Source organism: Neocloeon triangulifer, unplaced genomic scaffold, assembly GCF_031216515.1.
Source record: "Neocloeon triangulifer isolate White Clay Creek 2 clone unplaced genomic scaffold, ASM3121651v1 ptg000022l, whole genome shotgun sequence".
NCBI classification, from domain to species: domain Eukaryota; kingdom Metazoa; phylum Arthropoda; class Insecta; order Ephemeroptera; family Baetidae; genus Neocloeon; species Neocloeon triangulifer.
Window position 1 is genome coordinate 112962 of NW_026775562.1, and position 25983 is coordinate 138944.

At 33.2% G+C, this 25983-nt stretch overlaps 1 long non-coding RNA gene and 2 other non-coding genes across 3 annotated transcripts in view; 1 reads left to right on the top strand and 2 right to left on the bottom strand.

Moving 5' to 3' along the window:
• The window catches only part of LOC132204391 (uncharacterized), a 125067-nt gene that overhangs the window by 86209 nt on the left and 12875 nt on the right, over nucleotides 1-25983 (bottom strand). The window lies entirely within an intron of this gene.
• On the bottom strand, nucleotides 13499-13617 carry LOC132204879 (5S ribosomal RNA). Its single transcript, XR_009442564.1, has one exon. It is a non-coding gene; the product is annotated as a 5S ribosomal RNA (ribosomal RNA).
• On the top strand, nucleotides 13852-13970 carry LOC132204891 (5S ribosomal RNA). Its single transcript, XR_009442575.1, has one exon. It is a non-coding gene; the product is annotated as a 5S ribosomal RNA (ribosomal RNA).

Sequence of the window (25983 nt, forward strand, 5' to 3'; positions counted from 1 at the left end):
GCTTATAGTACTCGCAGCTTACTTTTTATAGTTTTTATGGATGGGAAGTGGAAATTTCGGCTGCCTTGCCAGTCGTAAAAGTCAAAGTGGATTTTTACAAAGTTTCGAGGTGCGTTGTAAAAGTATCAATTAAGGATTTCCTTTCCAAAACCGTCTACCGCAGCAAAAGAGCTTCTAAAATATAAAAAATGAGTATGAATTACGGAACAATACCGAAATATTCATGAAATCTGTAAAATCTTGCAAAATAAATTATGTGCAAGATAATTTATTTTTTAAATCAAACTCAAAAGAAGGAAAAATTACAACAATAACAGTTGAAACTGATTTAATTTATAAACACATTCTGGTTATTATTATTGATTTGTTGAAGTTTAAGAAATCACAGTACCAAGTGATACTATGTTTAAGGTTTCATGGTATCAACTGATACGATGTTTTGGGAATCAACTGAAACATTTTCAAAATCTTTAGCGTGAGCGCATTGATGCCCATGAGCGCGAGTGCGAGTGCCAAATTGTTGAGCACATCCCTATATTAAACTTATTAATATAGCTCCGTATAAAAGCAGGAGATTAGAAAATTTACTCTATCTCCAATTATTTGGATCTATTAATATCAAATTGTGTGGGATTGCCATCACTTTTCTTTAACTTGGCCAATTACATTTGACATGAAATATTCATTAAGGATCAAATAATTTGATGCGAGAGAATTATTCAAGCGGTCTTCTTTTAATTATCGTGTTCTCTCTTTTCTTCCACTTTTCTCCTTTGGCGTGTATGTGTGTAAAGGCACGAGAGACGGCGTCGTCGAGAATTAGCACAGTGGGCTTGTTTGAGACAAGAGTGTCTCATTAATTCGACGAAATAATAAGAGCAGATCAAAGGTTTGCGCGCACACACACCATCCTTCACGAATGCACAAAGTTTGTGTGTTCAGCATCAGAGAAAAATGAAAGAGAGAGAGAAAGAGAGCGAGCGCACGCACAAGCAACTGCTGCTTCAAAGCGAAAAACTCCTTGTTGGTCTCGGTACAAAGTGAAGCGCAAATCTTGAGTACATCTTGCTTGGGACTTGCCCCTTTGGGCTGCTTTGATCCCATCGACTGTGCAAACAAGTATAGTAGAGAGCAAATAGAAAGGTAAAAAAATTATACAGAAAATTAAAAAGTTTTTGTTTAATTTCACAGAAGTCAAATTTAAATATTAATCACAAATCGAAACCATGCTTAACCTAGACGAAAAACTTTAAAAGCATCTGCAATATTAAATTATTTAAAAAAATTCTCGTCCATTAATTTGAATTTCTCATTAATTCCCGCCATGTGTATTATTATATTTTATAAATGTAAGAAATACAGGTTATTAAGTGGAAAAAAAACAGTTTGCTTCTCACATGTCTTTTCATAAGTTTTTCCAACCTTGCTGTCAAAATTTATAAATACTTTTGCAAAATTTTGGAATTGAACAAGTATTAACACTGATTTTTGCAAGGTGATTTCAACAAAATAAAAACAAAACTTTGATAAGTATTTTTGTTAATTAAAAGTCAATAAAACTAATATTATGATGCAAGAAAATAGTTTTTTATAATTCTAAATTTAATAAAACTTGACGGTTTAAGGTCAAATGTTGTGACCGTGACTTCACAAGTGGAAATTTCTAAAAATAAACGCCACTTTTCATCTCCTCTCCATCTTTTTTGCTTTTTTCCTGCCGCGATCGGAATGCGCGTGTGATTCAATGGATGTTTTCATACCGCGTCTGTGTAATCTGAATGGCCGCTGCTCTCACGACGAGAAAGAAAGAGCGGTAGTTAAATTACCATAAATTAAAACACCCGTGGAGCATGCATAATTTTCAATTTAGGAAATCCTCTTATTCAGAAATTCCGATGGAGCGCCGAGCTATTTATCATTATTTCATCGTCATCAGGCAACCCCATCATCAAACTATAACTAAACATGAACGCCGGCAGCCAACCTAATGTACCAGGATTGTTTACAGTGAAAGGGAAAGTTGGAAATCACCGACTTGAAACAAATTCGGGCTCTTCACTAAACCGATTTGCCTGCATCAAAAATTATCATCAATTTTTGACATTATTGGGAATAATTAAGTTTTCTGTATACTGATGTTGATATTTTTCTCTGATTATAATAAAGTTGTCAAAATTTAAAAATTCAATTAATATTTTACTGAAATTTGTTTACAAAGCCATACAAAAATTGAATTTAAATTCTAATAAAATTAATTATATTACAACTTATGACAATATTGTTTTTTAAAGGAGGCAAGACTTATAATTTTATTGTGATTGGGAAATATTTTTTTCTAAATAAAATTCATTGGCTCCTCAAGTTTCTAACATGAAATTTAATTGAACAAATTGAAAAACTATTATCAAACTGTTGACAGTATAAGTTCAAAAATCTGCTTTTTTTAATTTAAATTCTGCGAAGAAAAAAAAATCGTTTAAATTACTTCCAAACAGCCCTGAATCCTAAAAATAAAAAATAAAAAAAATGTTAGGAATTACAAAAATAAAGTCACAAAAGAGAGCCAAAATCTTTTTTACTGAAAAATTAATTTTATCGCAAAGATAATTATTGTAAATTATAAGGAGCGAATTAAAAAATTAAAAATAATAAAAGACTTGTTCACCAGTCTTATGAATTTTTAGTAAATTTGATTTTATGAATATTATTAAATAAAATTAAAACCCTTGGAAAAATTGTATTTTTGCTTTCCTGTGGGAAAGGAAAATTGAATAGCCCTTGAGCTTGAGAGATCCATTCATATTCATATATAAAACACCAGCACTTTTGTCGTGCCGCGCCGTCTGCATAATAACAGGCATTTAACAAGGATGACGCTCGACATTAATTTCTGTTGAAAATTTAAATAATGGTCCATTTCAAGAGCATCGCTCACTCACTCGCGCCGGCGAACGAAAAACGCGCGTCTGCTCCTCGAAATAATAATTCCTTCTGATTGCCGCGATGATGAATGATCCATTTTCACTGCCACTTACATAAGACTTCTTCTGCTGGCGATGATGAGAAAGAGCATGAGAGATAAAAAACACCACGGCAGACGTGTTTCTGGAGACGGCGGGAATATTGGCGCCCAAATTAATTCCCAAGAATTAACTCCGACTCCGTCAGACCCATTAAAACTAGACCGTTGATTAATTATGCTCCGACAAATTTTTGTCCGAATAGGACAAGCGTGGGTCCCAATATCAGAGAAATATGATTCTCGCAGCAGTCCACGCTCAAAAGATTCTCGCGCAATGAATCTTGCAAAATGATTCTCGACTGAAGTAAATTTTCATTGAAGTTGAAGTAAATTTGTATTTTAATCAACATTCTAAGCGAATTCTTAACTTAATAATAGATTAAAATAATTATGATATTTTAAATACACGTATTGTATTTCTTAATATTTTGTAGACTTTTACATAAACAGATAAATAGATACTCTGCACGATGGCTTTAAATCTTATTGTATCTCACTTTGCAAGAAAGAGATTTCAAGGTCATGTGATGGCAAACGGACACACTGTTTGAAGTTATTGAATCACCATATATTTTTTTTTAATTATTAAATAAATAGTTTTAAAATTTCTTAATCATTTTCTTTCAAAAAATGATTATTTCAAATGTATAAAGCAAATTCAAGTTTTTTTAATAATGAAAATATCATGCAACATTTTGATTTTTTTGTTTTAAATAATTTTGGTCAAAGGAAAAATTGTGAAATTAATCAAATCATTGCTTGAACCGCTTTCATATCTAGAAAAAGCTTTCAAATTAAATGAAAGAGCAGCCTTAACACTTAATTTTACGCAACGCAATCTCAGTTTTTTTTGTTTCGCTCTTATTTTCCGCAGATCCGTGAATTTATTGAAAATTGAGAAAACCGTCAAAATACTGCTCGTAGCGCTTTAATATCTAGAAACTAAGCTTTAAAATTAAATGCAAGAGCTGCCAAAACTTATTTTGCGTTCAAATCGCATCTTTTGTGAAATATTTATGTGTAGTGATTTGCATGTTAATCATCATGTGTATTGTTCTGTCTAAAATAATTTTTTCCTGGATATTTATGCTCGACTGTAAATTTGCAGAATGAATTTACTCCATCTTTGTTTGCACCCCTTGAGACTCAGGGTGCTCTTTCCGTTATTAAACCTCGCGCGGGGGTGGGTTTTTTTTATTGTGGCACGCATGCAGTCCCTGCTCGGCGCAGACGTGCCGATCTCATCTCCGAGCCGTTTGTTCTTGTTATTATGGCACTTAGAGGGTCTTCTTACATTACGTGTGTGCGGACATTTTTTTTTCCACCGACTCGTACATCACACTGCGAAAAATTCTCGCAGCGACGGCGGGGGATTAATTTCGCACGGGGAACGCGAATGCAGACACAAAGGGTGCGCCGAAAAACACAATGCGCGCGACGGCAGGGGGCGACGCGCAAATTGCCCTTTGTGTTTTCGCCAACGAGCAATTGCAGTAAGAAGCCCCATTATGTCCGCTCGCTCCTCGTCGCCGGCCATGTTTTTTCTCGCAATTCATTAGCTCCAACCGTCGCTAAAACATAATCAGAATTGAGAGGGAAAAAATATGAAGCATAAATGCTAAGAGGGGGATTAAATTAAAATTTATTACATTTTTTTTTCTATAATTTGAAGATTTTTGTTGTCATTTAATATCGTGTTTTAAGCATATCGAACAAAAATGTCTGCCAATTTTTTTAAATGAATAATGAATATTAATTTAAAAAAGGAAAATCCTAAGAGACCCAACTGATAATAATAATAAAAAGATAAATCATTCACATATATATTATTTAATAACAATAAGAACACTATTATTTATACCAAAAATATACAAAGAAAAATTATTTTAAAGGTTTTAACTCGACAAATTACTATTTTAACATCACGATAAAATTACCTTGATAATTTTGTTCCTCTTCTATCTTGGATTATGTAAAGTAAAATTTTCAGTGCTATACTTGATGGAAAGAAAAAAAAGCTCGATAATGACGGTGTCTGTGTGTTTTGTGTGCTTCACAAAAAACGTGCGTTTTACAACACCTGCTTATGCCTGATGCCAGGCAGCATCAGAAGATTGTAATTTGGGACCACGGAGAGCGGAATAAAAAAAAAAATCAAGGCCGCAGATGCTATTTAAGAGTGGGCTCTCTCATTACACCAAATTTGCTGAGGAAACACAAAATAATGCGCGCGGCCACCCGGCCGGTCCACAAGGTCCGTCTGCCACTTGATGCGGTTTTATTGAATAAAGAAAGTTAAGTGGCGCGGCCAATAATGAAAACCGCAGCAATAACAAAACAACAACTGACTGAGAACGACTGACGTTGGTGGGCTGCTTTTTGTAACGAGATTCCTCGGCAAATGAAATAAAGAATCAAGCGTCATAGTCCAACGTAAATCGTTTTATTCTGATCACGGAGAACTGAAAGAATGAAAATCAATTGGTGATTGTAATTTAAAATTTAATTACGTTCTAATTAGGATTCTGAAAAGTTTTTTGAGAAATGTAAACTGTTTCAAAATTATTTTACGTCAAATCACAACATGAAAAATAGTGAATTAAAAACTGATAAGTTCTAGATTTTTTTTAAAGAATTTCTCTAAAAAGGTAATATTTTTGCCCTCAAAATCTTTTAAACTTTATTAGATGTGTTGAATTATAAATCAGGTTTAAACCTAATGTGATTTTAATTATTATTAATATGAATAAAAATCAAAGTGAGAGATAAAAAAGGATCAAGAAATCTAGCAGAGAAGATTAGTATCATACAGAAATCAAATTTGTTTTTGGAATTTTGATAATTTAAATTAACATTGTTGCCTCTGATAACTCTTTGAATTTTTCATTCAATTTTGCAAAAAAAATTTGAAACTCATTTAACTGTGGATGAAAAAGTTTTGTCAAGAATAAAATAAAATTTAGATCAAATTTCGATCCATAAGTTTATTTACTATTTTTCCTAAAAAAACTCCTCATTTTGATAGACATTAAATTTTAGTTAACTGTAATACAAAATGTTTATTTCAACGGGCAAGGTAAATTCAAAGTAATTCCGTTTGATTTGTTTCTTGATTTGTTCATGGAAAAATACATATTTCCTAATCTTCATGTTTTAGCTATGATGCTGTAAATTTTTTTAAATGAAGGATACATTAAAATTATAATGTATCAAAATTGAAATTTTAAAATTAGAATAGAATTTCGGCAAGAAAACAAAGAATATATTACTAACTTTGCTACTTATACCAATATGAAAAATATATTTAAATTTTTTGGGCTATTTCTTCACTTTTAATTTCATTCGGCGAAGGCCGGTGAAGGCAGAGAGTGAGGAAAAGAGGCTATTTTTCTAAAGCAAACTAGCCATGGGCGGCCGTGCGCGGCACCTCCTTCATCATAGCGCCGCGCGCAGTAGTCCCTCAAGAAAGACAGACGCGCGGCCCATTATATAAATTTAATACTCTCCGCGGCACTCCATCATTATTGTTATTGTTTTTTGTGCTATCGTTCTTTACTTCTCCCCCACCGCGGCCGGGCCGCCCAGGTTCTTTTCTCGCAGCGAACGAGCTCGAAACCATCTATTACAGAGGCGCAGCTCTAAAACCGTATATTAAATTTCAATTTTCTCAGCAATTATGCCCCAACATGGCATAAATAAAGGAGTTTTTTCATCCATCCTGCTTTACACGACCGACGGTCGTTATCATTTTTGGTCGACATGCCTTCTTCTTCCCTTCTCTCCTCTGCACAAGGTGTTTGAGAAAATGTTAAAAAGGCTCCAGCTTTTCACAACATTTTCCTCGCCGCGTTTTTGTGCCGGCGGCGCGCTGATTGCCGGGCGCGTCAAAATCACTTAGGAATTTATCTGAGGGCGATTCATTATGTTTTAACCCTTTGTGAAGAGTAAAATTCTTGATTTAATAAGGGGGAGTAGTGGTGTAAAAATGTTAACGCCTCAACAAACCCAAAGAGTTGCAAAATAATAATAAAGAAATATGGATATAAGATATACATGGAAACAATGTGTTACTTTAACTTGAAATTAATAAAAAAACGCAAAAACATTGTTTATATATTAGTTTTTAGGTTCACCATTTAAAAATTAAATTTTATCTCATATAATAACGTAATACAATTTGTTCCCACACAATTATTTTCTTTAGGTCGTAAAATAATTAAAATTGGTGATGCAAAATTATGATTGAGATGATTTGACAATAGCTCATAATTTTTCTCAATATTCTATAGTGGAAAATCTTTTGCAGAAAAATGTTATTGCTTTATAAGATTTTTATTAAATATTTGACAATAAATAAACTTCCTTCATTTTGATTGCCTAAAAAACAACATCTCATAAAAATGCAACCGCAGCAGCTGGAAATCGCAGGGATCACCACAAAATTGAGAATTTAGGCAAAATCTTGACACTTTTTGTTGTGCAGGTTGCATCACGTTTTGGCAAGAATTTTAAAGTCATTCAATTGTTTGCTCACAATAAAATCCAGCTAAAAATGATTTCACAGAGGATTCAAACTAATTTCTACTGCTGCGACACAAATTTAATTTATCCCAGCTGAAAGCAGTATTAAATTCCATTTATTTCCTATTTATTATTTCTTTAAGCACATTCTACTATATTCATCACCTCCTGATTGTAAAATCCCAGCAGCATGTTGTTTTTTTTTCTCATTTTACCTACGGCGCACACACAAACTAAAAAAAGGTGTTCATTCCAGCTCGTTTTCCCTTTTTCAATTACCGCGCTGCAGCTATTTAAAATAAAACAAGGGCTCGGCATGAGGCATCGCATGATGTGGAAGAAAATGAACGGTTGGGCATTATATTACCACTCCCGAGTCTTGAAATAAGCACCTTGGCCAGCCTATTTTTTGCCTCGCTGCCAGTTTCGATTTCCATTACAAATTGGTGTAAAATAAAACAAATAGGTACTGTACTTGTTAATAAACTTTTTGTAATTTATCCCAAAACGGCATATTCTTTATCAGCATAAATTAGCTTCACCAGATTTAAGGTACAATGACTTTTATTATTTCATCTCAAATATCTTTTTCTGATTTAGCATTAATTTGCTTTTTCAAATATATAACTCAATACTTAATAGGACATTTTTTAATTAATAATATTGGCTTTTTCTTATTTATCCCGAATCAGCTTATATTTTTTCAACTTTTCATATTGCATACAAATACACTTTTTCTAATTTAGGAAAAAATAAATTTTCTAATTCATCTCAAATTGTCTTTTTCTGATTCAGCATTAAGCACTGCACAAGTGCCAACAGTACTGTACTAGTACTACTAGTACTGTACTAGTAGCATATTAGTAATGTACCATTAATTATTATTATTATTATTAGTACTGCACTAGTAAATCATCTTTTTAGTTCCTCAAATTTTAAATGATAAATTTTAAAAGAATCCGCATTGTCAGAATGAACTAGAGTAAAAACTTTGAAATGTTTTGTAAGATTAGCATTTTATAAAATTTTTAAAAGACTTATTATTTGCATTCCGATTTTCATAGAGTTTTTTCATTTCCATTTAAAATCCACTTCCAACATAATCAACATAATTTTTCAACTATGGAAAACACGCTTTTCCAATTTTTTCCTTTCCTCTTGCATTTCCCTCTTGTGATTCCTTCAAGAATTAAAAACTCATGCACTGCATTATGCTTGGAGAAGGTAAAAAATACCAGTATTTTTGTTTGAAAGAAATAAAGACAGAAGAACCCTCCGCAAAATACCGTGTGTGTTGCCGCGTCCTCTTGTTTACACGTCGTCAGACATGCAAGCGCATTCAAAATTGAGCCTCTCGCATCGTTGATTATTCAAGAAATTATTTGCTTCTCTTTGTGCGCACAATGTTCCCTCGTTCTTTTTATAATTCCAAGTTCTTTGTCTTTCCGGAGCAGAGAAGCGTCGTGCACGTGTGTGTGCCCACATTTTTTATTCTACACGTCTCGGCGTAATTAGGAGATTGCCGCTGCCACCGCGTTTTCGCACACCAGCTCGTTAACGAAAACATTTACAGGCGAATTATGCGTTATTTTTTATCCTTTTGAAGATTTTTTCGCCTTTAATTTTAGCTTTACACGTACAGTGTGTTTGTATTATATGTATTCATATAAACAGAAGAGAAAGAGAACGTTGGATTTTGTTTTCTAATTATCTCCTTGCGATGTGCCGCAAATTGAAAGCAGAGGATTATTTGTACCCGCGTCAATTTGACTTCAAAGAACGCTGCAATTTTATACTTCAATTTTGCAGGTATTATATATCATTTTCCGCAATTATCTCTTAAGCTTGCAAAACAATTTTAGACGGTTTTGTATTAGTTACAAAAGAGGAAGATATTCAATTTTAAACTTGAAAACTGTCTCCGCTGAAATGTAACAAAACTTGTTCCATTCAAAATTTTGAAGGTATAAACAAGATGTGAATATTCTAAGTAATAACTATTTTAGTAAATCTTGTTTTTATTTTGAAGTGTAAAATTTGAACTTTTAAAAATATTTGTCACTAATTTTTATTTCAACGTTTTGAGATTACAAACCTAAATAGAGAAATTAAATATTAAATTATTTTCAGAATTGTATTTCTCTACTGGTGTTTTGTTACAGAAAAACAATATCCTGCTCTAGAAGAAAAATACAATTAAATATTAAATTACAAAAAAATCATCAAGGAAAGCAAATTTTCAATTAATTCTATAAACATGAATTCATTCGCTATTGCGAACTTCTACAACAAAAATTAATGCGAATCAAAATTCAAATTTAGCCATTTTTATTCCTTTTCTAAAATCATAGAATTTGCATAAATTTATCTATTAAAATCAAATTTACTCTTCATTGTGCATAGTTTTCAACCGGAGTTAGAATTAATTATTATTTTAACCACAGGCAACAAATTTCAATTATACGCGGACGTAATTAATTTGCATAATTTTTCGCTCAAGCCGCCGCACCGCCATTCAAGGCCCACGCAAGCAAACTTAATGACATTCTCGTTAGAATGGTAAATGGCTGCCGATAAAAGAGAAGCCCACATGCAAAAGATCGCTAATTGGCGCCTTCTCAAAACAATTCAAAAAAAGCGGAAATTTTCAAGGCAGCCATATTTTTATACCTTTTGCCGTCGGGGTCGGAGGATAATTTGCGTGTATTAGGCCAATAGTCAATTTGATTTCTATTAAGGCGGATTATCTCTTTGATGCGCGGCGCGGCGAGGATGAAAGGGAAATTAACAAACGGCCTAGCGTGATGCGCCAAGCGAGAGAAATAACAAGAGGGGCCCGGCCTGGGAGTGAATTTGGAAAGGCTATGTTTTATGACTTTCTTCGGCGTTAATGACTTCTCTAATGTGCTTTTTACTTATTTTGCCACCGCGCCGGCGAAACCATTACATCGCCGGCGATAATTAAATTAAAAAGCAGATCATCATGCGGACAAAAAAGTGCTCATACTTTTATGGCGCCGCGGCTCCAGATAAAAGCAGTTAAAAGTAAGTCTGGTCATTTGCATTCCGACGAGCTCTTTATTCAACACGTCACTTAAAAGAGTTTTTCCAAATTCAACTTTCTTACCCTTTCAGGGTGAAAATATTTTCCTAAACCAATTCTGAAAATGATTTAAATGGAAGCAAATAACTTACAAATCTGTTATTTTTTAAACATTTACAAAACTATCATCAATTGGATGAAAAATTATGCAAAATTTTTTTATGTAAAAACTTGTACATTGCGATGATTAGAATTTAATTTATTTTCAAATCAGGCTGTTAAAATTTTCATTAATATATTAATTCCTTCCTTTTTTCTCAGAAAAATTAATATAGAATTAGTTCTTCGTTTAATTTAAATAGAAATTAAAGATTAAAATGAATATTAGAAGGATTTAAGTTAATAAAATAATAACTTTGGCTGGTATTTATTTTGAAATGTAAATAATGTGATTTTAAAAATTGGACGATTAAGCATAATATATGATTTATAATAGATTTGAATTAATTAAACTATGAACTGTGAATGTTCTGGATTATTATGTTCAGCCGTGAACTTTTCAAGGAACTTTTTTTGTCTTATGACGATGAGTGTGCCATCTCGAAGTGAAATCAAAATTTAAGGTTATAGTGTAAAAGCATGTAGACTAAACAGGTTATGAGGCAATTTCCGCTCAAACACCATGGAGATGTGTATAAATTAATTATTCGCCACGTGTAATGTGTCCTCATAAGTTAACGAATAACACTTTTATTTATATAGATGTTCACTTTAAAACGGAACTTGTTTCACATATTCTCGCCAGTATGCAAAGTGCAGAGACAGGATGAAGACCAAGACCGCGATACCATTGTTGCTGCTCTGCATTTTGCTTGCAGAAGGTAAGAAATTTTAAATTATTTAAGAAAGCTTTTTAAATTATGGAGACTTATTATAGCAACTCTTAACAAATAAATTTCAATTTTTAAGTGTGAAAGGTGATTTTCGAGATTTTTTTATAATATCTACAGCAATTGTCAATTTCAACTATTAAAAAATTAAAAGGAGCCAATTGTGAACAATCCGAACTGTCTTTTTTAAAGCAAAATGTTGCACTCAAAATTTACTAATGTCTTTGTTACACAACAGCAAATAAAAACAGTTTTAATGGAAACTTATCTCCTGAAAAAAAAGCATCTCTCAGTACAATGACACAGTTGTAAAATCAATTGTAATAAAATAAAAAAAAAAAATAATGTGAATAAGAAGTTCCAAAGTATTTTTAATTGAATTAATTCTGGAATGTATCCAAATTTTTCATGTGATTGTAAATTTACTCTATAATTTATTATCTTTTTTGCTGAAATTGTAAAAAATATTTGCAGAAATTTTGTGTAGAAGGCAAAAACCCAAAGATGGCGAAACTCGAGTGCAGTCGGCGGTTGCAATCGACGCCCCGAAACGAAGAAAGGGAAACGAATGTGGACCAGGCCAAGTCCGGTTCCTCAACAGATGTCGCCGCATACCATTTTACCGCCGGAATTACGATGTTAAAGAACCGAACGACATTAATTTGAGGTTTTAACAACTGTGCAAAATAAAAATTTAAGTTTCAACCAAGAACCTTGTTCTCTTTCACGCCAAACACAGAGTAAAATATTCTAGGAAGATAAAATTATACCGAGCGATAACAATTATCCAAAAAAGGACGGTAAACTGCTTTTTCCGAGTGACCAGCAGAATACGAAAGGAGGCGAAAAACAAGTGAGTCATTGGAGAGGGAATGCTGATGGCCATCGAGGAAGTAAACATTTATGATTTCTCGAATAAATTTCCAGAGCCGAACCCTAAACCGGCAGTGCCAAGAACTATTCACACACGACATAAAAATTTCACACACACCTTTTTTGGAGGCGCACCAATTCATTTAAATTCATCACCGGCCGGCGTCGTGCAAAAGAACGAGTTTACAATTATATTTTAAAGTAATTTTTATGAGCGTCGTCAACATTTAACAACCTGGACGGTCCGAGAGATTCCAGAAGCCAAACAAAAAAAAATTACTCCGGCGAGGACGTAAATCATCGTCTTTGCTTTTTTTATGAACAAAAACGCATTTTTTTTTTTTTCAAATAATTTGAGACGTGCTTTTGTTTTGTACAATTGACTGAAAGGAAACCCCCCTTCCTTTCGCATTTGCTCTCAAGGTGACATTTTCAGCCGCAATAAATTACGCCGGTAAAAACATAAATCATCAGCAGTTGCGCTGCGAACGATGAATTCCCTCGGTCGTCCTCGACTGACGCTGCTCTTTCTCTCTTGTATATATAATTATAATTACACACATAGCCAGTGGCGCAGAATGCGCGATTTCAGTCGCCGATAAGTTTGGCACAATGGCCGCGCGATATTATACAGCCGAGTGTGTTATCAGCGAGGCCTGCTGCCAAAACCTATTTTTCCGGCGGCCATTTTTAATTTCGCTGCATAATTCGCGCGTAAAAATAATGAAATTTTAAAGCCTTTGAAATTAACTCTGCCACGGACGTTTTGCTAAACGGCACACAGATGGGATAATAACACTTGATTTGGCGAAAAAACCGCCGGGCGGCCTGCGTGTGAGCGCAAATGTTGATGATTACGCAAGGGAGGGCGAATAATTTGAGATAAACAAAAACATGTTCAACACGAAATGCCATCTGACATATCAACGGATACTTTGAAAAAAAAAAAAAAAAATAACATCTGTGTTTTTTTAAGGCAGTAAAAATGAAATCAGACAAGAATATCAATAATTATATTTAAAATTATTATTAAATCAAGAAGATTTTAAATAAAAAGTGAAATAAATCAAATTTTTTAAAAATAAAGAAAATTTTACATCAGTAAGTATTTTAGTTTGCTGTTTTAATGGATTTTTTACAATAAAAAGGCGCCTACAGCACGTGGTGTTCCCAGGCGGTCACCCATCCAAGTACTGACCACGCTCAACGTTGCTTGACTTCAGTGATCGGACGAGAACTGGTATTTTCAACGTGATATGGCCGTAGGCACCGATGAGCACCAGACAAACTCCGAGCGAATTTGCTCTCCTGCGATGCGGCCAAAAATAACTCACCGAAATAAAACAAATGAGCACCATTTCTCTGCTTCTGAATGTAAAAAAATTACAAATTATTTGAAAAGAATGACTTTGGTGTTCATTTTAATATTTTTAGAAATTTGTGCATGCTTTGAAACTTTCGGAAGAGCAAATTTGCTCGAAGTTTGTCTGGTGCTCATTGGTGTCTACGGCCATTTCACGTTGAAATCACCAGTTCTCGTCTGATCACTGAAGTTAAGCAACGTTGAGCGTGGATAGTACTTGGATGGGTGACCGCCTGGGAACACCACGTGCTGTAGGCGAAAATCCTTTTGAAAATTAAAATATCTAACATTTTTTGCCTTTCCTAAATTTTTAAAAGATGTTATTAAGTTATAAAATTTCGCAAAATAAATTCACGATTATTTATATAAGTTTATATTTTGTTTTTTAAAGATATAAAAATATATAACAGATTATGTCCTTTTCTTTCCTTTTTTTATTCTTATTGGATTTTGGCGAGAAGCGTTTTTACTGGAAAAATTTATGCATGCAGTGGAACTGGCGGCATATCAATTTTCGCAACACAAAAAGAAGCTCATGCACGTCCCCAGTTTTCTTTGTTCCGTCAAGTGAAAAGAAATTCATATGGAACGCTGCTGGAAACACATACAAAAAAGTTACGACCAGCGGCGGTCTCTGCGCGAAATTCTGCAGCGCGCAAAACTGGAGCAAACGGGGGGACGTGTCGGTCGAGAAAAACGAAGAGGAGATTGTCGAGCAGCTCATCTTTCTTATTCCGAGGCTGTTCCTCGACGCGCAGAATATATACATTTATATGTACCACCGCTGGCTTGGTGTAACAATCATTTTTCAAGTCGCTCATGACTAGTTCAGGAAATTGGAAAAGCAACGTGTGAAGACGGTGCAGCCCCTCATCCGCCTAACTCGCACTCGGTGCACAACGGCCTAATGAGAAAATGAATCTGCGTCTCATCTATCATCACGCGCAAAGAGCCACTTTTGCTTTGCTTTCGGAGAGCGAAATTTGCAGACGCAAGAAATTCACATTCGAGAGCAAGACACGTGAGAGAGATTAATTATTTGTCCTCGTGGTCCGGTTTCTAATTACGTTGAAAAAGGACAAACAGTGTAAAAGATAATAAATTTTATAAAAAAGAACCTTCCATTTTTCTTATAGATAATTAAATCATCGAACCCAATAAACTAATCTTTCAACCAAAAAACCGAGCTTAATTACATTTTTTTCATGTAAAAATTAAAAAATTAATTTTTTAAATTCCAAAATTTACACAATTAAGTTACCTAATATGTAAAATGCAATCGCATTAATTTTATACAATTTGAAAATGAAAATTTCTTATTATGTGCACAAATTTTGTTATATTTTAACTCATTTTCCTTTTTAATAAGCAGGAGAATGAATCTATAAAATTTTTTACTTCCTCAATTGTTATTGTTTTTGCATTTTAGTCCAACTTTATTAAAAAAATATTACATTGAAAGAAAAACAACTGTTGAGTGGGAAACATCAAATTTTTGAACAAAAAGGCACCAATAATAGCAAAGATTTTGCCAAAACATTTGAGATAAAAACGTAATTAAAAAAACATAATTAAAAATCAAGCTGTCATCCTCTGGAATGCAAATTTTTCTTAATTATGTTTCAGAAAGTTTGCTCTGGATTCTCGGGACTATTATTTTCATCAAATTTTTTAAGGAGGCAGCCAATGTTTTAAAGTAAAACACACCTAAATAAAAATAAGAAAAAACTGCAGATTCAAAATGGGTTTAAAATTCAGTTGTTGAACTTTTGAAGCTGTTTTAAAGTTTATTAAGAAAGTGTTAAATTTATATTTAATTAATTAATTAAATTTCATTTTTACTATGAATAATTTTTAATTTTCAACAGAGAGTTGAATTCAGCTAATAATTTATTTTATTATACACATTAATTAAAAAAAATCAAATTCATCATCAGGGGAACTAGTCATATCACTGGCTTGCACTAAAATTACTCATTGATTTTAATGCTGTTTCACACAATGAATCATTTGACTTTTTCCTCTTTCGATGATTTACTAATTTTACCCATTTCCACATGCATAGCTCAAATTATGCAATGGTGACGCCATGCAATTTTTTATTCTTTGCCATCAGGAAAATGGTGCGAGTAAATTGCTTTGAGATTCCTCACGTTTCCATAATGCGAAATAGAAGCGATGGTGGTCGAGACCAATTTTGTTTTCGAGGCGCGATTCGTCAGAAGGTATATAATTGACGCGATCGAAAAAAATGGCCGAGATGGAGCGCCACGATTTGATACCAAATTAATTTAAATCACAGGTTTGCCTCGTCGGCCGGAAAAAGGAGAAACCGCGCGTCTCTCTCATTATAACTTTAAAAAAAAAAAAACTATTCCCAGGGCCAAGTTCAGGCGTGGATTTTGACGCTTGTTATTTTTTTCCTGCCTCCTCGGGCTGAATGTGTGTTGTTGCTTTATGGCTGTCAATCATCCGCCTTGTTATTAGGCCACCAGCAAAACTGTGTGCATGTGAATTGCCCGGTTGAAAGGAAGCATTTTCGAGCGAGAGAGCTGCTAATTGTGCCCGAAAGTGCTGTCTCTCTTTCTCGTCCTCTTTTATATCGTTTCCTCTGCGCACTTGAGCTTCTCAGAGAGTGAAATTGCGCCCACTTTTCTCGTCCGCCGCTGCGCTCGTCACCAGGAGATGGCTAATTTGCAACATTGTTTGCCTCTGTGAATGCGTTTCCTGTTTGACAAGCTACAGGTTTCAAACTACTTTTTGTTGCTAAAACGTTCTTTTCACTGTTCTCTTCAAGAGAATTTCTAATTTTGATAGCGTATTGATATGGAAATATTTGATAGAAGTCACTATTTAAATTTCAATAATTATTTCGTTAATTTATTAATATGAAAACATTTTTTATTTTTGGCCAATAATTAATTAACTATTAAATTATTTAGATACTTTATTTTTTTAAATAATCATTAAATGATCATAAAAAAATTTAAAAGTTATTTTATTCAGATAATTAATCTTTTCTTTTATTCTTATTAAATTATAAGTTTAATTATTTATAAACATATAATTAGTATCTTAAAATTAAAATTCTTTAAAAATTACAAGAAATCTGATGGAATTAAAATTCCGTGGCATTAAAATTTTTTGCAAATTAAAAAGTTCTCTTCAACTATTTTGCAAAGAAAAAATTGTCTGCATTTTTTGTACCCCGCAAAAAAATATATGATAAATATATCGTGCCTCGAAAAAGTCACACAGAATAAAACGTCAATTTCTGAGAAAAATTGAACACAGTATAGATCCAGCAAGGAACGCATTATTAGTGATTAGCTCTTGATCAAATGTCTATTCTCAAACCACTCCGGAAAGCTCTCAGCACATTTTTCCCCGATGGAGAAGTGGTGCCGGAGGTGCGGACGACAAGAGAGACAAAAATCAGCAGATTCTCTCCTTTTCTTTTCCGCTGCTGGGTCAAAATTTCCTCCTTTGTCTCTCGATCTGCACTCGGGCAGTGATTTTGTGAGGAAAAAATCGTCCGGCATTTTGCCATTGGCATGATAGATAAGCAATCAGGGCGAGCAAGTCTGAAAAAGCACTTGACTTAATCACTCGTTAAACATTATGTCACCGAGCGAGCAAGCGGGCGTGCGGGCAAAAAGGGGCGCGCGGATAACAAGTTGGGTGATTGAAGTGTTGCCTACCCATCAGACGAGCATCCTCCTCCGACAGCTTCGGCAAGAAGAAACGGATTGCCCGGGCGCTACTGGGGCAGCGAAAAATCGTCTTTTGCAGAAAGTAAAGCAGAAAATAATCAATCAAAAACTTATAATACAAAATCAATACAGTTTTGGTGAATTTTATTAATTTCTCCCAATAAAGTAGTTGTAAATTAAAAATAAAAAAATTGAAATTGATTTACATTTTCCTTAAAAAGAGTAAATTTGTTGTTAGCTTGAAAGCCCTAATTAAAAAAATATAATATGTTTGTCTTTAATCAGTACTTTTCCAACTTCTATTTGTTGTTATTACTGTTTTTTTTTTATTTGCTAAATCACTAGAAAACAGTTAAAAAAATTAAAAATAATCAATTGTTGGAGAGAAACAATGAATTTTTGGACAAACGGCAAAAACACAAAAGAGAATTTTGCTACAACTTCCGAAAAAGACCAGTGAGCCCCCATTTAATTTTTAACTTGTACCTAATCAGGTTTGGACTTTATTATTTGTCTTGAATTTAAATAATTCTTTTATAAGTTTAATTATTCTTTTCTTTTCGCCAAACAATATTTACATCATTTATTCTGCAAAAAAATTGATAAATAATATTAAAGCGAAAATAATAATAATTCTGAAGTTTGAGAAGTGAAAATAATTATTCAATAATTACTTTAATGAAAAATATATTAAAAGTAGGCCATAATGTATTTAAATGTTCTTAAATAAAATAAAATTGTTACAAAAATATGAAAAATCTCTGCTTATGCAACCACTGCAGCTCTCACGTTGTGCGGGTTTGCCTACATCGAAGAAACTTTCCTCATCCCCTGCTTTTATCACTCACTGCCCCTTTCATTGAAGAGTGATGAAGGTCTGTCTGTGTTCTTGTATTTATTTATCCGCGCTGCGAGAGGGCATTTTCAATCGCCTCGTGCGCCTCTCTTTATTTCGCTCGTCGACCGCACCATTTTACTGCAGCTCTTTCGGTCGTGTATGGACGCAATTTGTCACCGTCAACACTTTTGGGGTGGGATCGAGCACACGCACGTCGCCCTACCCACCCCTGCTGGCACATTTTTAATTAAAGAATGAAATGATGAATTGCGTTAGAATACAAAACCTACAATTAAACATAATTAAATTAGACAGTAAACATAATTTATTTCAAAAATGCAGCAGTTTGTATTTGTTCGGCGGCAGATGAAAGATTAAAAGTTAACGTCTGTTCTCTCGATTGTAGCAATGTTTTCAGCATTATAATTTAAATTTTTTTAAGCGCTAATCATTAATGTAATTGTATAAAATTTGGTAAAAAGTTCAGACAAATTTATTCCTTATTCCAAATTTAATGTACTTTGGAAAAAGTGATGAGTTTAAATAATGCAATTTTAATAAATTCCTAATAAAAATTTTCAAAATTTATACCTTTATATTTATCCTTTCATTATTATTTTTTTTTTTTTTATAATTAATTGGTTCCGATTTTAGCTCTCTTTGTATAAATTGCGAAAGGGTGAAGTTTCCAGGATTATCTCGTCAAGTGACGTTGCCTGAAAATTGGAAAAGCGTCGACGGACGAACAGGGAAAGAGCAGCTGCACCTTTTGTGGGGAAAAATCTGCAACGCTTGTTATCACGTCACGATAAATAACAACAAGGGCAGAGGCTCGAATTTATCGCAGACATAATTCCGATACTGAAATTTATTTGGCAGTGTCACGAAAGTGATGGGCAAAGTGGAGGCCGTAAATAATGCGTCTCTCTAGTCGGAATGGAGCACAAAAGAGAGAAAGCGCAAAACTCTGCTCCTCCTTTGTGTTGAGCGAAAGGGAGAAAAATTACGCAATCTCTCTGGGTGATGATGTTTTTCCCAATAAAATGAAAAATCCGCCGCTTTTAAGGTGCATGCGTTGCTCCAAGTGAAATAATAACTCTTGTCCCTGCGCCGCGCTGTGCTCCCGCAATAATAGCACCATTAATCAAAACGCTCCCGCAGCAAATGGAACGAGTTTTTTTATTGCAGACGAAGTCGATCTATTTTGCTGCTCTGGAGAGAAATGACGGAAAACGCTTTGTATGCTCTCGTCGCGTTCATTCTGATATTAAGGCAAGATTAATATTTCCATTTTTGGGATTGAGTTGAATATTATATAATTATATGATGGATTTGATACAATATTTCTTTAATTTATTCAATTAATTTTTGGAAGGTCTCATCACATTGGGGAATATTCTAAAATAAAAATTTGAAAAATAAAATGTAATAATATCAGGAAATAGGACAGATTTAAATTTTAAATACTTTAAAATTTGTTCAAACTCTCATTGAGAAAAAGTGATAAAATTGTTCATTATTAATTTTTAAAATAATTCAGTCAAAACTTGAAAAGTCCAACTTATTTTCTGGCGGATTCTTGTTAGTTTTTTCTTGGAAAAGAAATTTGAATTAAAAAAAATTATTCAAATTTTTAAAAAAAGTTTTATATTTGCCTTAAATCAGTAATAATTAACCATACAAAAAATCTTTTACAGATATTTTTCGATTCTTATGATTTCAAACCCTCCTTGTGGGTTTTCGTTTTTCTCACAGCTTTTTTTTCATTATTAATGTTTATTTGTCCACATTGTTACAAATTCATTGTTTACATTCAATTTTTTTAAAACAATCATTTAAGAAAATGTACAAAACGGCATCACCACTAGCAAAAATTTTGCTAAAACTTCCGAGATCAATCAATTACAGTGAGCCTCGGTTGAAAAAAAATCTATCAAAAATAGACTTTTTCTTATTTATCCCAAATCAGTTTAATCAATTTTTAATTAATTTAGCTTTTTCAAATTTATTACAAATTCACTTTTTCTAATTTAAGATGCATTGTCTTTTTCTAATTCATCTTAAATTATATTTTTCCGATTTAACATGAATTTGATTTTTCCAATATAACTCTTTCTTATATAATTTAAGTAAATAGTACCGTTTCCAAATCCTATAATAAATTAAGCCGAGTCAAAATAAAATAAGAGAGAACCAAAGTGATTCAATCTCTGTGTTTGTGGTTTGCATAATTTATTAAATTTGATGGATTTTCGAACGCATCAAAACTCGATTTTCCCACCGGCTCGTCGTGCATACCTGGAGCATGACTGCGTGCCACTCCCGCAGCGAGCCAATCAAAACAAAAGGATTGAAAAAGCCACAACCTGTGATTACGATTGCACCGCGTATAAAACCCAATAATTCAGCCCAAATCGTTTTTCGATCCATCACGCTCTCGTCAGCCGCCCATTCAGAAAACAAAAAAAGCGGCAGTTGTTTCCTCGTCCGTTCGTGACGCTCGTTGAGAATGTAACACGCCTGTATACCTGAAACAGCTTCTTCTTGCGATATTCGCAGGGTGACCTCATCCGCGCCGTCAAAAATGGAGTAGCTTGTAATTTTTTTCCGGCGGAAATGACTAATAAATTGAATTGCGGCGGCGCATCTCTTTTTTTGTTTTGGAATTTGAAGGTTGGTTGACTTTTCATTGTTTCCACCAGATATTTATTTTCTCATTTCGACAAGCACCGGTGATTTTCTGAGTTTTTTGTCCTCTCGTTTAGCTTTCAAGAATTTTTATTGATTTTTTTACTTCATACATGAACCAACAACATCAGTCGTTAGCAAATTGCTCAAAAAGTAATTTGAATAATTAAAAGACTGGGTAATGCAGAAGTTTAATATTAAAATTGCAATGAATAAGAATAGGATTTTAATGATTCTGTCAAGTTTAATTAAAAATTCCTTTGAAGGAAATTTGTCAACATAATTTTATAGCTTTTGTCATATTTTAAAAACATTAATTAATTGAAGATTTTTTTAATTTAAATTAAGCTTTAGTTATAATTTGAATTTAAACATCTTATTTTAAATTTACTTTGAAACGGAGTTTTTGCAAACTCAATATTTGAATATTCTTTTTAGAAAACAGTATTTTCAAAAATAAATTATTTAAATTCTAAAATATTCATTCCCATAAAACTGGGACGTTGGAAATTTCTCCCCTTATTTAGATTTTGCCTTTTGAGAACGGGAAAAGTAGCCTGCTTTGGTGTGACGAGTGCAGCTCAGCATTGATGTTTTCAAGTGACTCTTCGTCCGTCGGCGTTCGTCATCTCTTTCTATGATGCACACGCATATAGAGTGGTAAAACAAAGAAGGGAGCATCAGATCTAGAGTGTATTATGCGTGCAGCCCTTTCTTTTCCCTCTCTCCGAATAATGCAGCTCTCTGGCAAAGTCACCTCTTCTTCTTCGCTCTGGCGTTTTTCACAATGAAAAGCGCCAGGAACAATTTTTGAGAGTCGCTTTGATCTGCCGAGAAGCTGCGACGCGAAAAGATTAAAAGAATCGTCGCGCGTGTGGGAGGAGGCATTTCCAATCGAGTCAGCGATTTTCTTTGCTCTTCTTAAAAAAGTTTAAATTGATTTGCATCGCCTTTCTTCGCAGGCGGCAGGTCACATAAATCATCTCTTCTTCGTCTTCGGCAAAGTTCGCAGAAAGAGTTTCATTAAACTTTGATATTTTTGTCGTCAATCCTCAATGGGATTTATTACAACTTTTTCCACGAATTGGTCAAATATTGAATCGCAACGACTTAAATAAGCTGAATAATTCATATTTAAATTAAATGCTGGGATCAAATTATGATTAAAAAATAATTTAATTCTACCATCTATCATTTCATAATATTTAGCAAATTCAGAATTATTTTTTTCTTCCTTTTTGGCAATAGATTTTCTATTAAAATTTTCGCTTTTTCCCGTTTTATTTTTTGTAATTAAATTTTAATATACGTTTGTTACATGTTTCTTCAAAATTTGTGCACCAAATTAAAAAAAAAAAAAATTTCAGTTTTAAGTAATATTTAGACTCATTTTGATTTTTAAACTGGTAATTAAAAGTAATCAATACATATTTCATATGCTGTTATTGAAATCTCAATCGAATATTATCTTTAAACACCACAATTCGATAAAAAAAATCCACATTAAATGCAACAAACTATTTTGAAATTATAGTTGACAGTGTTGTCTAAGTCTTTAACTTATTTTAAAAATTATTAATAGTTAATTTCTGAATAAATTGGTTATTTCAAAACAAAAATTCTTTATTAACCGATTGTAGGAGTGAAAAATTGCAAAGATTTTCATGATCTATTTAATGCAGAACAAAAAATCAAGTGATTTTTGTTTTGGAAAAAACGAAAATAGAGGTTTCACTTCTTGACATTTTTCAACCTTTTTTCTCAATTTCTCCGGCTCATAATTAGAGGATCATAAACAATGTTTTAGAAGAAAATTATAAACAAAAAACTGCATTAATTTTCTACTTTTTAAGGCATGGCTCGTTTTCAATGGCCTCTCAACCCTTTCAGAGACGCCGAGTTCCGTTTTTTCAAGTCTCCATTCTGCTCAAGTCGACTTCAGACAGTGCATGCTTTGGCTTTGATTTCCTTCTGATATTTTCTGTTCCCACACACATGCTTTGGGCTGCGTGCGTCTTTACCCTTTCACAGAGCGGGGATCATGCAGCCGCACTTGAAATTTGAAAAGCACACAAGAGGAAAAAGCAGTCTTAAAGCAGGTCGGCGGCCTATGCATGTGTGGTGTAATATTGAAGAGTGCCCCGCGTGCGCGCCTCTTGTGTTTTGTATATCAAAAAACATCACAGAGACTTCTTGCCGAGGCGGCACCTTTTTTTCATTCCGCTCTCTCGCGAGCCGAGATTTCAAGTGCGAGAGGGGTGCATCGAGCAGGCTAGTTGGCCGCCGTCGGGTGTCGGGAGCTGCATGCATTATATTTTCATCCGCGCATAACAAACACACGCGCGCAGATTGATATTGTGCATTAGAGGTCGCAGCTTTTCCATCACGCAGAGTGCTTCGCGGAGGCGCAGCTGCGCAAGCACATATATGAATTTGCGTATTGGAAATATTCATTGCGACGTCTCGATTTCGAAAATGACACTCTCTGAAAAGTGATCAGTGCGATATGCACGTGACGCACGGAAAAATTTAATGTAAAAGTCGACCTAAAAAACCGCACTGTTTTACTTTAAATGATGAAATATCGATTTTTACAAGTTTGATTCAGTTTAATTATGTTTGTAAACACATTGAAATTTAAAAATAAATAATGTAGCATTTTTAGTTACCTTTTTCAGATAAAGTTCATTCAATAGATAACTAATAATTTGTTTAGAGATAAATTGTATCAAAATTTTGCTTCAAATTTTTCAATGTTTTCTTAGCAGTTGCTACAATGACAATTATTTCTATTAAAATTATTACAATTTTGTTTTGTATAGATCAGATGTGTTTCAAAATAAATTTCATGTCTTCCTCAACAATATTATTTTTGCTCTCTTATTAAACAAAATAACATTGTATTCACAATCTTCACAATGCATTAAAAATAATATTATTTATGATTTAAGACTATTTTTAGAATCGTGTAAAGTTTCTCACACATTGTTGGATTCTGTACTTCATATCGTCCAAGAAAATCCTGGAATGCAATAAGATAAGGAAAAAAGGGGACTTCCATTTGCATTCTTACAAAAATTATTAATTACCTATATATTATGTTTTAAACATTTTTCAGTACTTTCCGCCATTTTTTTCACTTGAGAGGCCAATAATTTGATTTAATTTTTTATAAATGTACTTTAGAAAGTAAAGCTCAGTTCAATTGCCATGCATAATTTATTTTTGCTCCAACCAGAACTGTAATTTAATTTAAATAAAATTTTTAAATTTTTTTAATATTTAAATTTTAAATAATTAAAATTTAAAGGTTTTTAAATTAAATTACTAATAATATTCAAAACTAATTGATCTTCGATTTGCAAAGCAGTCGTTATTTTCTAAGCTATTCGCACAGATCAACTGAAAAGTGTAATCACCTTTCGAATTTCAATCTTGATAAGTAGATGACGAGATCAAGAAAAATTACAACTCATTCAATTTGTTCTTCGGCGGAGAATTCGCGTCGTGATTCGCGGCTTTCGCGCTTTCTTTCTTTTCATCTGATCGTTTCCTGATCGCATTGTTTCCGAGTCGTTTGTCTCAAGACAATGAAATTTCCACCCCACACGGACTACATTACCCGTGGAGTCTGCTGCCGGCTGCTCTCGTTAATCTAATTCAATCTCCTGCCTCGGATCCAATCATCGGCACCGCACCTTCTTCCTTTTTCCTTTGCCCGCGCGCCGTGTTTTCGCTGCACAGAAGGGGAGCCCCTGATGAATGTCTGGTGTGCGCGCAGAGAGCAGAGGATGCTGCTGCCATATTTCATGCCCAATGTATTATATTACCCCGCTAATACACATCCTACTCTCTCGATATTAATATTTATGGCCGGGTAGAAAACGTGGACGACGCAGGAAATTCTTTACCCAGTACTTATCCCAGGCTGCCTCGAAAAAAGGAAAAAAGCTATACAAGCCGTGGCGATTTTCCTGTAAAATGTGAGTCTTTATCATTTAATTCTACAAATTAAAAAAGAAAGGTCATTTCTTCTTAGTCTTCAAATTTTTCTTACTAGTGCGAATTTTTTCTAAATTTTTCTTAGTTTTTTTTTATTAAATAGTACAACCTTATTTAAATTTTTAAAACTTTCTCTGCTTAAAAAAACTACCAAACAAACTGAAATAATTCTTACATTCAATTAATAAAAATAAACGTTAAAATGTGAATTATTTTCATGCCTACGAAAATAATAAATAATTTATGGAAAATAAAAATCAAGTCCACGTTTCGTAAACTGGAAAAAGGGCTCCTTTTTCAGGAAAGGACGATTTTTAGGCTTAAATTAAATTAGAAGTGTTTTAAAAATAAGTTTTTTAAAGCCATACTGAAGAAAAATTAAAAAAAAATTATTCTGCTAAAATTTATGATGGCACTGATTTTCATATAGAATAAAATGTTTCTTAATTTCTGAACAAAAAATTATTTTCATCAATCTTGCTTGAATTTTGTAATGAAATTGATACTAATTAATTTGCCAAACATTAAAAACAGAAAAATTAAAATTCTGCCAACATGAACCACCAAATATTTGAAAACATACAATCCATAAAGATTAAAAAAAAGTGAAGAAATTACCTATAAAAATATGAATATAAAAGTCCAAAAATGGTCTTTCTTGATGTTTAAAAAGTCTTTAGTAGTATAAAATAATTATTTTAAATCAGATTGAAATAGTTTATAAAAAAAAATGCCAGAATAAACCATAAAAAATCAAAAAGACCTTTTATTTGGCTGATAACAACTTAATTAAGAACTGCAATATGAAATAGAAAAATTGCTGCATAGTGGCTAAAATAATAATAACATTTTATTTCCACTTCTCCTTACTAAAATTATGTATATTTTATTGTACCCAACCACACCTACTTTACTCTCACAATCAGCAATATCCAATAGCTTCACTCAACGCAAAGCTCTCTTCTCACATTTTATTTTAATTTTTTTTTTGTCGCACTCGCACTCTTTGGAGTAAAGAGCACTTGAAGAG